Raw genomic sequence first — 14,539 nt, 5'->3', positions numbered from 1 at the left:
ATGAGGTTGTGTAGTGTCACAATGATCTCCTTGGTTCTGCGGCCCTGCTGTGTGACAATGGGCCTGTGCTTCCATGAAGTTCTGTACTGTCAACCATGATCTCCTTGCTTGCCCAGTGTCATAACTGACCCTTGGTTCCATCAGGTGCCTGGCCTCCAACAGCTTCTGAGAGACCCTTATGGCCCCTCAAGGTCCCTCACAGCCCCTCATGACCCCTCAATGCCCCTCACAGCTCCCCATGGCCCCTGATGGCAGCTCACAGTCCCTCGCAGCCCCTCACAGTTCACAGCCCCTCATGACCCTTCACAGCCCCTAACAATCTCTCATGGCCCCTCACAGCACCTCAGGGCCCCTCAGACCTGTTTGTCTTGGCAGCTTTTGTCTTGGAGCAATCCTTGGAGAGATGGAATTTGGGAGGCCAAATCCCAGTTTTGTCCATGGACGTCTGGCCCATAAGGACAGCTCTTTTCCATTGGCAGAAAAGTGAGGAGCCCCAGTGTTTCAAAGGCAGATGAGAGCTGGCCCTCAGGAAGCCAAGGGAAGCTGGACATTCCTGGCAGCTTTTGTCGGGGAGCTATTCCTTGGATCTATGGAATTTCAGAGGTGGATTCCCAATTTTGGCCGTGCATGGCTGGACTTGAAAGATGGTTTTTTCCATGGGAAGAAAAGCACAGCCCCCGCGTGTTTTGAAGGCAGATGCGAGGTGGCCCCTAAGAGGCCAAGGCCAGCCTGAGCTGTCTGTCCTGGCAGGTTTCACATGGGAACAATCCTCGGAGAGAATCACATTTGGAGGTAGAATCCTAATTTCAGCCATGGGTCCCTGGAGGAGAAGGACAGTTCTTTCCCGCAGAAAGGAAAGCAAGGAACTCCAGCGTTTCAGGGGCAGAGGAGAAGCAACCCTCAACATGCCAAGGTCAGCTGGACCAGGCAGGTGGCCCCCAGGAGGCCAAGCCAACCAGACCTGTTCCACGTTCTTTGGATCCTTGGGGCCCTGCAGCATCACAATTTTGTTCCCCTGAGGCCCAGCAATAGCACAGTGGTCTCCTTGGCTCTACAGCGGCACAAAGGCCCCTTGCTTCCATGAGGCCTTGCTGTGTCCAAATGGTTTCCTTGGTTCCATGGGGCTGCAAAATAACACAATGGCCCACTGGTTCCATGAGGTCACAGAGTGTCACAATGGTCTCCATGATTCCATAAGGTCCTGCAGGGTCACAATGGCTCCTTGGTTCCATTGGGCTCCCCAGGATCACAATGGCCCCTTGGTTGCAAAAGGCCTGGCTGTGTCACACTGGCCCTTTGCTTCCATGAGACCTTGCAGTGTCACCATGGCCCCTTGGTTCCATGAGGCGTGGCTGTGTCACAATGGCCCCTGGCTCCCATGAGGCCCTGGGATGTCACAACGGTCTCATTGGTTCCACGAGGCCCCGCAGTTCCACAATGGCCCTTCAGTGTCACAAGGCCTTGAAGTGTCACAATAGTCTCAGCGGGTTCCCCAGCTGCTTCACAATGGCCTCCTTGCTTCCATGATGCCCCGTAGCGTAGCAATGGTATCCTTGCTTCCACACAGTCAGAATGGCCCCGGGGCCTCATGGAGCCCCACAGTGTCACTACCATCCCCTTGACTCCACGAGGCCCTGCCGTGCTACAATGACCCCTTGGTTATACAAGGCCCTGCTGGGTCACAATGGCCCCTTGGTTGTGAAGCGTGCAAGAGCCTAATAGTAAGAGAAAGGCTCCAAAAAACGCTTCCTCATTATCACTGCTCAACACCTGAAAGGCTTCAAAAGTCCTTCGTCATTATGGCTGCTTGTCATAATCGCTTTTGAACGCCTGGAAACTACGTGCCGGACGGGCCGTGCATAGCCCGCCTTGAGGCCCATAAAAAGGAAGGCAAAACTGGTGCAAAATGTGGAGGCGAAAGCGAGAGGTAGAATCCCCGCCCTTTGCCTTTCCCCCCACCACCCATCGCCTGCTGCGAGACACCCTGAGGCCTCCGGGAGCCGACGCCGCCCGCCTGGGGAGAACCCCCCAATCCTTCACCCCTGCACTGAAATCCCGAGTGAGTTGTGCAACCCCTAGCCCTGCTCCTTCGTCCCAGGCGCACCGAGGTTCAGCTGCAAGCATCGAGCCTGCATCTCGGAGGATGGGCCGCCGCTTTCCAGCCAAGCTGCTCCAGAGATGGGAAGAGGCAGCTAAGACGCTTCAAACAGCAGAAGAAAAAAGGCAAACACTTCTCCACTTCCCCCACCCTGTCTCAGCAGCAACAAAGGTAGCACAGTGTGCTGGTGACTTATCCTATGCTTTTTAGAGTAACCTTGTAACTTTGCTCTACTTTTCGCCTTCTTTCTCTTTGCCTCTCTTACCATTAGATAAACAGATACCCATTTTTTTGGCACCAACATTGAATCTCGTTTGGTTTCAATCTGGTCTTTGGGAATATTTTGAACCTTCAAAGTTCTTTCCTTTTTCTACTCAGAGATTTCGTTTTCTTTGCCCTTCTGGGTGTGAATCAGATGGGAACAAAGTGTCATAATGCTCTCCACGGTTCCATGAGGCGCCACAAGGGCACAACAGGCTTTTGGTGTCATGAACTTTCGTACTGTCAGCAACAGTCTCCTTGGGTCCGCAGTGTCACAATGGACCCTTGGCTCCATGAGGTTCAGTAGCGTAACATGGACGCCTTGATTCCATGAGGTTGTGTAGTGTCACAATGATCTCCTTGGTTCTGCGGCCCTGCTGTGTGACAATGGGCCTGTGCTTCCATGAGGTTCTGTACTGTCAACCATGATCTCCTTGCTTGCACAGTGTCATAACTGACCCTTGGTTCCATCAGGTGCCTGGCCTCCAACAGCTTCTGAGAGACCCTTATGGCCCCTCAAGGTCCCTCACAGCCCCTCATGACCCCTCAATGCCCCTCACAGCTCCCCATGGCCCCTGATGGCAGCTCACAGTCCCTCGCAGCCCCTCACAGTTCACAGCCCCTCATGACCCTTCACAGCCCCTAACAATCTCTCATGGCCCCTCACAGCACCTCAGGGCCCCTCAGACCTGTTTGTCTTGGCAGCTTTTGTCTTGGAGCAATCCTTGGAGAGATGGAATTTGGGAGGCCAAATCCCAGTTTTGTCCACGGACGTCTGGCCCATAAGGACAGCTCTTTTCCATTGGCAGAAAAGTGAGGAGCCCCAGTGTTTCAAAGGCAGATGAGAGCTGGCCCTCAGGAAGCCAAGGGAAGCTGGACATTCCTGGCAGCTTTTGTCGGGGAGCTATTCCTTGGATCTATGGAATTTCAGAGGTGGATTCCCAATTTTGGCCGTGCATGGCTGGACTTGAAAGATGGTTTTTTCCATGGGAAGAAAAGCACAGCCCCCGCGTGTTTTGAAGGCAGATGCGAGGTGGCCCCTAAGAGGCCAAGGCCAGCCTGAGCTGTCTGTCCTGGCAGGTTTCACATGGGAACAATCCTCGGAGAGAATCACATTTGGAGGTAGAATCCTAATTTCAGCCATGGGTCCCTGGAGGAGAAGGACAGTTCTTTCCCGCAGAAAGGAAAGCAAGGAACTCCAGCGTTTCAGGGGCAGAGGAGAAGCAACCCTCAACATGCCAAGGTCAGCTGGACCAGGCAGGTGGCCCCCAGGAGGCCAAGCCAACCAGACCTGTTCCACGTTCTTTGGATCCTTGGGGCCCTGCAGCATCACAATTTTGTTCCCCTGAGGCCCAGCAATAGCACAGTGGTCTCCTTGGCTCTACAGCGGCACAAAGGCCCCTTGCTTCCATGAGGCCTTGCTGTGTCCAAATGGTTTCCTTGGTTCCATGGGGCTGCAAAATAACACAATGGCCCACTGGTTCCATGAGGTCACAGAGTGTCACAATGGTCTCCATGATTCCATAAGGTCCTGCAGGGTCACAATGGCTCCTTGGTTCTATTGGGCTCCCCAGGATCACAATGGCCCCTTGGTTGCAAAAGGCCTGGCTGTGTCACACTGGCCCTTTGCTTCCATGAGACCTTGCAGTGTCACCATGGCCCCTTGGTTCCATGAGGCGTGGCTGTGTCACAATGGCCCCTGGCTCCCATGAGGCCCTGGGATGTCACAACGGTCTCATTGGTTCCACGAGGCCCCGCAGTTCCACAATGGCCCTTCAGTGTCACAAGGCCTTGAAGTGTCACAATAGTCTCAGCGGGTTCCCCAGCTGCTTCACAATGGCCTCCTTGCTTCCATGATGCCCCGTAGCGTAGCAATGGTATCCTTGCTTCCACACAGTCAGAATGGCCCTGGGGCCTCATGGAGCCCCACAGTGTCACTATGATCCCCTTGATTCCACGAGGCCCTGCCGTGCTACAATGACCCCTTGGTTATACAAGGCCCTGCTGGGTCACAATGGCCCCTTGGTTGTGAAGCGTGCAAGAGCCGAATAGTAAGAGAAAGGCTCCAAAAAACGCTTCCTCATTATCACTGCTCAACACCTGAAAGGCTTCAAAAGTCCTTCGTCATTATGGCTGCTTGTCATAATCGCTTTTGAACGCCTGGAAACTACGTGCCGGACGGGCCGTGCATAGCCCGCCTTGAGGCCCATAAAAAGGAAGGCAAAACTGGTGCAAAATGTGGAGGCGAAAGCGAGAGGTAGAATCCCCGCCCTTTGCCTTTCCCCCCACCACCCATCGCCTGCTGCGAGACACCCTGAGGCCTCCGGGAGCCGACGCCGCCCGCCTGGGGAGAACCCCCCAATCCTTCACCCCTGCACTGAAATCCCGAGTGAGTTGTGCAACCCCTAGCCCTGCTCCTTCGTCCCAGGCGCACCGAGGTTCAGCTGCAAGCATCGAGCCTGCATCTCGGAGGATGGGCCGCCGCTTTCCAGCCAAGCTGCTCCAGAGATGGGAAGAGGCAGCTAAGACGCTTCAAACAGCAGAAGAAAAAAGGCAAACACTTCTCCACTTCCCCCACCCTGTCTCAGCAGCAACAAAGGTAGCACAGTGTGCTGGTGACTTATCCTATGCTTTTTAGAGTAACCTTGTAACTTTGCTCTACTTTTCGCCTTCTTTCTCTTTGCCTCTCTTACCATTAGATAAACAGATACCCATTTTTTTGGCACCAACATTGAATCTCGTTTGGTTTCAATCTGGTCTTTGGGAATATTTTGAACCTTCAAAGTTCTTTCCTTTTTCTACTCAGAGATTTCGTTTTCTTTGCCCTTCTGGGTGTAAATCAGATGGGAACAAAGTGTCATAATGCTCTCCACGGTTCCATGAGGCGCCACAAGGGCACAACAGACTTTTGGTGCCATGAACTTTCGTACTGTCAGCAACAGTCTCCTTGGGTCCGCAGTGTCACAATGGACCCTTGGCTCCATGAGGTTCAGTAGCGTAACATGGACGCCTTGATTCCATGAGGCTGTGTAGTGTCACAATGATCTCCTTGGTTCTGCGGCCCTGCTGTGTGACAATGGGCCTGTGCTTCCATGAAGTTCTGTACTGTCAACCATGATCTCCTTGCTTGCCCAGTGTCATAACTGACCCTTGGTTCCATCAGGTGCCTGGCCTCCAACAGCTTCTGAGAGACCCTTATGGCCCCTCAAGGTCCCTCACAGCCCCTCATGACCCCTCAATGCCCCTCACAGCTCCCCATGGCCCCTGATGGCAGCTCACAGTCCCTCGCAGCCCCTCACAGTTCACAGCCCCTCATGACCCTTCACAGCCCCTAACAATCTCTCATGGCCCCTCACAGCACCTCAGGGCCCCTCAGACCTGTTTGTCTTGGCAGCTTTTGTCTTGGAGCAATCCTTGGAGAGATGGAATTTGGGAGGCCAAATCCCAGTTTTGTCCATGGACGTCTGGCCCATAAGGACAGCTCTTTTCCATTGGCAGAAAAGTGAGGAGCCCCAGTGTTTCAAAGGCAGATGAGAGCTGGCCCTCAGGAAGCCAAGGGAAGCTGGACATTCCTGGCAGCTTTTGTCGGGGAGCTATTCCTTGGATCTATGGAATTTCAGAGGTGGATTCCCAATTTTGGCCGTGCATGGCTGGACTTGAAAGATGGTTTTTTCCATGGGAAGAAAAGCACAGCCCCCGCGTGTTTTGAAGGCAGATGCGAGGTGGCCCCTAAGAGGCCAAGGCCAGCCTGAGCTGTCTGTCCTGGCAGGTTTCACATGGGAACAATCCTCGGAGAGAATCACATTTGGAGGTAGAATCCTAATTTCAGCCATGGGTCCCTGGAGGAGAAGGACAGTTCTTTCCCGCAGAAAGGAAAGCAAGGAACTCCAGCGTTTCAGGGGCAGAGGAGAAGCAACCCTCAACATGCCAAGGTCAGCTGGACCAGGCAGGTGGCCCCCAGGAGGCCAAGCCAACCAGACCTGTTCCACGTTCTTTGGATCCTTGGGGCCCTGCAGCATCACAATTTTGTTCCCCTGAGGCCCAGCAATAGCACAGTGGTCTCCTTGGCTCTACAGCGGCACAAAGGCCCCTTGCTTCCATGAGGCCTTGCTGTGTCCAAATGGTTTCCTTGGTTCCATGGGGCTGCAAAATAACACAATGGCCCACTGGTTCCATGAGGTCACAGAGTGTCACAATGGTCTCCATGATTCCATAAGGTCCTGCAGGGTCACAATGGCTCCTTGGTTCTATTGGGCTCCCCAGGATCACAATGGCCCCTTGGTTGCAAAAGGCCTGGCTGTGTCACACTGGCCCTTTGCTTCCATGAGACCTTGCAGTGTCACCATGGCCCCTTGGTTCCATGAGGCGTGGCTGTGTCACAATGGCCCCTGGCTCCCATGAGGCCCTGGGATGTCACAACGGTCTCATTGGTTCCACGAGGCCCCGCAGTTCCACAATGGCCCTTCAGTGTCACAAGGCCTTGAAGTGTCACAATAGTCTCAGCGGGTTCCCCAGCTGCTTCACAATGGCCTCCTTGCTTCCATGATGCCCCGTAGCGTAGCAATGGTATCCTTGCTTCCACACAGTCAGAATGGCCCTGGGGCCTCATGGAGCCCCACAGTGTCACTATGATCCCCTTGATTCCACGAGGCCCTGCCGTGCTACAATGACCCCTTGGTTATACAAGGCCCTGCTGGGTCACAATGGCCCCTTGGTTGTGAAGCGTGCAAGAGCCTAATAGTAAGAGAAAGGCTCCAAAAAACGCTTCCTCATTATCACTGCTCAACACCTGAAAGGCTTCAAAAGTCCTTCGTCATTATGGCTGCTTGTCATAATCGCTTTTGAACGCCTGGAAACTACGTGCCGGACGGGCCGTGCATAGCCCGCCTTGAGGCCCATAAAAAGGAAGGCAAAACTGGTGCAAAATGTGGAGGCGAAAGCGAGAGGTAGAATCCCCGCCCTTTGCCTTTCCCCCCACCACCCATCGCCTGCTGCGAGACACCCTGAGGCCTCCGGGAGCCGACGCCGCCCGCCTGGGGAGAACCCCCCAATCCTTCACCCCTGCACTGAAATCCCGAGTGAGTTGTGCAACCCCTAGCCCTGCTCCTTCGTCCCAGGCGCACCGAGGTTCAGCTGCAAGCATCGAGCCTGCATCTCGGAGGATGGGCCGCCGCTTTCCAGCCAAGCTGCTCCAGAGATGGGAAGAGGCAGCTAAGACGCTTCAAACAGCAGAAGAAAAAAGGCAAACACTTCTCCACTTCCCCCACCCTGTCTCAGCAGCAACAAAGGTAGCACAGTGTGCTGGTGACTTATCCTATGCTTTTTAGAGTAACCTTGTAACTTTGCTCTACTTTTCGCCTTCTTTCTCTTTGCCTCTCTTACCATTAGATAAACAGATACCCATTTTTTTGGCACCAACATTGAATCTCGTTTGGTTTCAATCTGGTCTTTGGGAATATTTTGAACCTTCAAAGTTCTTTCCTTTTTCTACTCAGAGATTTCGTTTTCTTTGCCCTTCTGGGTGTAAATCAGATGGGAACAAAGTGTCATAATGCTCTCCACGGTTCCATGAGGCGCCACAAGGGCACAACAGACTTTTGGTGCCATGAACTTTCGTACTGTCAGCAACAGTCTCCTTGGGTCCGCAGTGTCACAATGGACCCTTGGCTCCATGAGGTTCAGTAGCGTAACATGGACGCCTTGATTCCATGAGGCTGTGTAGTGTCACAATGATCTCCTTGGTTCTGCGGCCCTGCTGTGTGACAATGGGCCTGTGCTTCCATGAAGTTCTGTACTGTCAACCATGATCTCCTTGCTTGCCCAGTGTCATAACTGACCCTTGGTTCCATCAGGTGCCTGGCCTCCAACAGCTTCTGAGAGACCCTTATGGCCCCTCAAGGTCCCTCACAGCCCCTCATGACCCCTCAATGCCCCTCACAGCTCCCCATGGCCCCTGATGGCAGCTCACAGTCCCTCGCAGCCCCTCACAGTTCACAGCCCCTCATGACCCTTCACAGCCCCTAACAATCTCTCATGGCCCCTCACAGCACCTCAGGGCCCCTCAGACCTGTTTGTCTTGGCAGCTTTTGTCTTGGAGCAATCCTTGGAGAGATGGAATTTGGGAGGCCAAATCCCAGTTTTGTCCATGGACGTCTGGCCCATAAGGACAGCTCTTTTCCATTGGCAGAAAAGTGAGGAGCCCCAGTGTTTCAAAGGCAGATGAGAGCTGGCCCTCAGGAAGCCAAGGGAAGCTGGACATTCCTGGCAGCTTTTGTCGGGGAGCTATTCCTTGGATCTATGGAATTTCAGAGGTGGATTCCCAATTTTGGCCGTGCATGGCTGGACTTGAAAGATGGTTTTTTCCATGGGAAGAAAAGCACAGCCCCCGCGTGTTTTGAAGGCAGATGCGAGGTGGCCCCTAAGAGGCCAAGGCCAGCCTGAGCTGTCTGTCCTGGCAGGTTTCACATGGGAACAATCCTCGGAGAGAATCACATTTGGAGGTAGAATCCTAATTTCAGCCATGGGTCCCTGGAGGAGAAGGACAGTTCTTTCCCGCAGAAAGGAAAGCAAGGAACTCCAGCGTTTCAGGGGCAGAGGAGAAGCAACCCTCAACATGCCAAGGTCAGCTGGACCAGGCAGGTGGCCCCCAGGAGGCCAAGCCAACCAGACCTGTTCCACGTTCTTTGGATCCTTGGGGCCCTGCAGCATCACAATTTTGTTCCCCTGAGGCCCAGCAATAGCACAGTGGTCTCCTTGGCTCTACAGCGGCACAAAGGCCCCTTGCTTCCATGAGGCCTTGCTGTGTCCAAATGGTTTCCTTGGTTCCATGGGGCTGCAAAATAACACAATGGCCCACTGGTTCCATGAGGTCACAGAGTGTCACAATGGTCTCCATGATTCCATAAGGTCCTGCAGGGTCACAATGGCTCCTTGGTTCTATTGGGCTCCCCAGGATCACAATGGCCCCTTGGTTGCAAAAGGCCTGGCTGTGTCACACTGGCCCTTTGCTTCCATGAGACCTTGCAGTGTCACCATGGCCCCTTGGTTCCATGAGGCGTGGCTGTGTCACAATGGCCCCTGGCTCCCATGAGGCCCTGGGATGTCACAACGGTCTCATTGGTTCCACGAGGCCCCGCAGTTCCACAATGGCCCTTCAGTGTCACAAGGCCTTGAAGTGTCACAATAGTCTCAGCGGGTTCCCCAGCTGCTTCACAATGGCCTCCTTGCTTCCATGATGCCCCGTAGCGTAGCAATGGTATCCTTGCTTCCACACAGTCAGAATGGCCCTGGGGCCTCATGGAGCCCCACAGTGTCACTATGATCCCCTTGATTCCACGAGGCCCTGCCGTGCTACAATGACCCCTTGGTTATACAAGGCCCTGCTGGGTCACAATGGCCCCTTGGTTGTGAAGCGTGCAAGAGCCTAATAGTAAGAGAAAGGCTCCAAAAAACGCTTCCTCATTATCACTGCTCAACACCTGAAAGGCTTCAAAAGTCCTTCGTCATTATGGCTGCTTGTCATAATCGCTTTTGAACGCCTGGAAACTACGTGCCGGACGGGCCGTGCATAGCCCGCCTTGAGGCCCATAAAAAGGAAGGCAAAACTGGTGCAAAATGTGGAGGCGAAAGCGAGAGGTAGAATCCCCGCCCTTTGCCTTTCCCCCCACCACCCATCGCCTGCTGCGAGACACCCTGAGGCCTCCGGGAGCCGACGCCGCCCGCCTGGGGAGAACCCCCCAATCCTTCACCCCTGCACTGAAATCCCGAGTGAGTTGTGCAACCCCTAGCCCTGCTCCTTCGTCCCAGGCGCACCGAGGTTCAGCTGCAAGCATCGAGCCTGCATCTCGGAGGATGGGCCGCCGCTTTCCAGCCAAGCTGCTCCAGAGATGGGAAGAGGCAGCTAAGACGCTTCAAACAGCAGAAGAAAAAAGGCAAACACTTCTCCACTTCCCCCACCCTGTCTCAGCAGCAACAAAGGTAGCACAGTGTGCTGGTGACTTATCCTATGCTTTTTAGAGTAACCTTGTAACTTTGCTCTACTTTTCGCCTTCTTTCTCTTTGCCTCTCTTACCATTAGATAAACAGATACCCATTTTTTTGGCACCAACATTGAATCTCGTTTGGTTTCAATCTGGTCTTTGGGAATATTTTGAACCTTCAAAGTTCTTTCCTTTTTCTACTCAGAGATTTCGTTTTCTTTGCCCTTCTGGGTGTAAATCAGATGGGAACAAAGTGTCATAATGCTCTCCACGGTTCCATGAGGCGCCACAAGGGCACAACAGACTTTTGGTGCCATGAACTTTCGTACTGTCAGCAACAGTCTCCTTGGGTCCGCAGTGTCACAATGGACCCTTGGCTCCATGAGGTTCAGTAGCGTAACATGGACGCCTTGATTCCATGAGGCTGTGTAGTGTCACAATGATCTCCTTGGTTCTGCGGCCCTGCTGTGTGACAATGGGCCTGTGCTTCCATGAAGTTCTGTACTGTCAACCATGATCTCCTTGCTTGCCCAGTGTCATAACTGACCCTTGGTTCCATCAGGTGCCTGGCCTCCAACAGCTTCTGAGAGACCCTTATGGCCCCTCAAGGTCCCTCACAGCCCCTCATGACCCCTCAATGCCCCTCACAGCTCCCCATGGCCCCTGATGGCAGCTCACAGTCCCTCGCAGCCCCTCACAGTTCATAGCCCCTCATGACCCTTCACAGCCCCTAACAATCTCTCATGGCCCCTCACAGCACCTCAGGGCCCCTCAGACCTGTTTGTCTTGGCAGCTTTTGTCTTGGAGCAATCCTTGGAGAGATGGAATTTGGGAGGCCAAATCCCAGTTTTGTCCATGGACGTCTGGCCCATAAGGACAGCTCTTTTCCATTGGCAGAAAAGTGAGGAGCCCCAGTGTTTCAAAGGCAGATGAGAGCTGGCCCTCAGGAAGCCAAGGGAAGCTGGACATTCCTGGCAGCTTTTGTCGGGGAGCTATTCCTTGGATCTATGGAATTTCAGAGGTGGATTCCCAATTTTGGCCGTGCATGGCTGGACTTGAAAGATGGTTTTTTCCATGGGAAGAAAAGCACAGCCCCCGCGTGTTTTGAAGGCAGATGCGAGGTGGCCCCTAAGAGGCCAAGGCCAGCCTGAGCTGTCTGTCCTGGCAGGTTTCACATGGGAACAATCCTCGGAGAGAATCACATTTGGAGGTAGAATCCTAATTTCAGCCATGGGTCCCTGGAGGAGAAGGACAGTTCTTTCCCGCAGAAAGGAAAGCAAGGAACTCCAGCGTTTCAGGGGCAGAGGAGAAGCAACCCTCAACATGCCAAGGTCAGCTGGACCAGGCAGGTGGCCCCCAGGAGGCCAAGCCAACCAGACCTGTTCCACGTTCTTTGGATCCTTGGGGCCCTGCAGCATCACAATTTTGTTCCCCTGAGGCCCAGCAATAGCACAGTGGTCTCCTTGGCTCTACAGCGGCACAAAGGCCCCTTGCTTCCATGAGGCCTTGCTGTGTCCAAATGGTTTCCTTGGTTCCATGGGGCTGCAAAATAACACAATGGCCCACTGGTTCCATGAGGTCACAGAGTGTCACAATGGTCTCCATGATTCCATAAGGTCCTGCAGGGTCACAATGGCTCCTTGGTTCTATTGGGCTCCCCAGGATCACAATGGCCCCTTGGTTGCAAAAGGCCTGGCTGTGTCACACTGGCCCTTTGCTTCCATGAGACCTTGCAGTGTCACCATGGCCCCTTGGTTCCATGAGGCGTGGCTGTGTCACAATGGCCCCTGGCTCCCATGAGGCCCTGGGATGTCACAACGGTCTCATTGGTTCCACGAGGCCCCGCAGTTCCACAATGGCCCTTCAGTGTCACAAGGCCTTGAAGTGTCACAATAGTCTCAGCGGGTTCCCCAGCTGCTTCACAATGGCCTCCTTGCTTCCATGATGCCCCGTAGCGTAGCAATGGTATCCTTGCTTCCACACAGTCAGAATGGCCCTGGGGCCTCATGGAGCCCCACAGTGTCACTATGATCCCCTTGATTCCACGAGGCCCTGCCGTGCTACAATGACCCCTTGGTTATACAAGGCCCTGCTGGGTCACAATGGCCCCTTGGTTGTGAAGCGTGCAAGAGCCTAATAGTAAGAGAAAGGCTCCAAAAAACGCTTCCTCATTATCACTGCTCAACACCTGAAAGGCTTCAAAAGTCCTTCGTCATTATGGCTGCTTGTCATAATCGCTTTTGAACGCCTGGAAACTACGTGCCGGACGGGCCGTGCATAGCCCGCCTTGAGGCCCATAAAAAGGAAGGCAAAACTGGTGCAAAATGTGGAGGCGAAAGCGAGAGGTAGAATCCCCGCCCTTTGCCTTTCCCCCCACCACCCATCGCCTGCTGCGAGACACCCTGAGGCCTCCGGGAGCCGACGCCGCCCGCCTGGGGAGAACCCCCCAATCCTTCACCCCTGCACTGAAATCCCGAGTGAGTTGTGCAACCCCTAGCCCTGCTCCTTCGTCCCAGGCGCACCGAGGTTCAGCTGCAAGCATCGAGCCTGCATCTCGGAGGATGGGCCGCCGCTTTCCAGCCAAGCTGCTCCAGAGATGGGAAGAGGCAGCTAAGACGCTTCAAACAGCAGAAGAAAAAAGGCAAACACTTCTCCACTTCCCCCACCCTGTCTCAGCAGCAACAAAGGTAGCACAGTGTGCTGGTGACTTATCCTATGCTTTTTAGAGTAACCTTGTAACTTTGCTCTACTTTTCGCCTTCTTTCTCTTTGCCTCTCTTACCATTAGATAAACAGATACCCATTTTTTTGGCACCAACATTGAATCTCGTTTGGTTTCAATCTGGTCTTTGGGAATATTTTGAACCTTCAAAGTTCTTTCCTTTTTCTACTCAGAGATTTCGTTTTCTTTGCCCTTCTGGGTGTAAATCAGATGGGAACAAAGTGTCATAATGCTCTCCACGGTTCCATGAGGCGCCACAAGGGCACAACAGACTTTTGGTGCCATGAACTTTCGTACTGTCAGCAACAGTCTCCTTGGGTCCGCAGTGTCACAATGGACCCTTGGCTCCATGAGGTTCAGTAGCGTAACATGGACGCCTTGATTCCATGAGGCTGTGTAGTGTCACAATGATCTCCTTGGTTCTGCGGCCCTGCTGTGTGACAATGGGCCTGTGCTTCCATGAAGTTCTGTACTGTCAACCATGATCTCCTTGCTTGCACAGTGTCATAACTGACCCTTGGTTCCATCAGGTGCCTGGCCTCCAACAGCTTCTGAGAGACCCTTATGGCCCCTCAAGGTCCCTCACAGCCCCTCATGACCCCTCAATGCCCCTCACAGCTCCCCATGGCCCCTGATGGCAGCTCACAGTCCCTCGCAGCCCCTCACAGTTCATAGCCCCTCATGACCCTTCACAGCCCCTAACAATCTCTCATGGCCCCTCACAGCACCTCAGGGCCCCTCAGACCTGTTTGTCTTGGCAGCTTTTGTCTTGGAGCAATCCTTGGAGAGATGGAATTTGGGAGGCCAAATCCCAGTTTTGTCCATGGACGTCTGGCCCATAAGGACAGCTCTTTTCCATTGGCAGAAAAGTGAGGAGCCCCAGTGTTTCAAAGGCAGATGAGAGCTGGCCCTCAGGAAGCCAAGGGAAGCTGGACATTCCTGGCAGCTTTTGTCGGGGAGCTATTCCTTGGATCTATGGAATTTCAGAGGTGGATTCCCAATTTTGGCCGTGCATGGCTGGACTTGAAAGATGGTTTTTTCCATGGGAAGAAAAGCACAGCCCCCGCGTGTTTTGAAGGCAGATGCGAGGTGGCCCCTAAGAGGCCAAGGCCAGCCTGAGCTGTCTGTCCTGGCAGGTTTCACATGGGAACAATCCTCGGAGAGAATCACATTTGGAGGTAGAATCCTAATTTCAGCCATGGGTCCCTGGAGGAGAAGGACAGTTCTTTCCCGCAGAAAGGAAAGCAAGGAACTCCAGCGTTTCAGGGGCAGAGGAGAAGCAACCCTCAACATGCCAAGGTCAGCTGGACCAGGCAGGTGGCCCCCAGGAGGCCAAGCCAACCAGACCTGTTCCACGTTCTTTGGATCCTTGGGGCCCTGCAGCATCACAATTTTGTTCCCCTGAGGCCCAGCAATAGCACAGTGGTCTCCTTGGCTCTACAGCGGCACAAAGGCCCCTTGCTTCCATGAGGCCTTGCTG

The sequence above is a fragment of the Corvus hawaiiensis genome, chromosome 27, assembly GCF_020740725.1.
Source record: "Corvus hawaiiensis isolate bCorHaw1 chromosome 27, bCorHaw1.pri.cur, whole genome shotgun sequence".
NCBI classification, from domain to species: domain Eukaryota; kingdom Metazoa; phylum Chordata; class Aves; order Passeriformes; family Corvidae; genus Corvus; species Corvus hawaiiensis.
Note: the sequence above shows the minus strand (reverse complement) of the source record.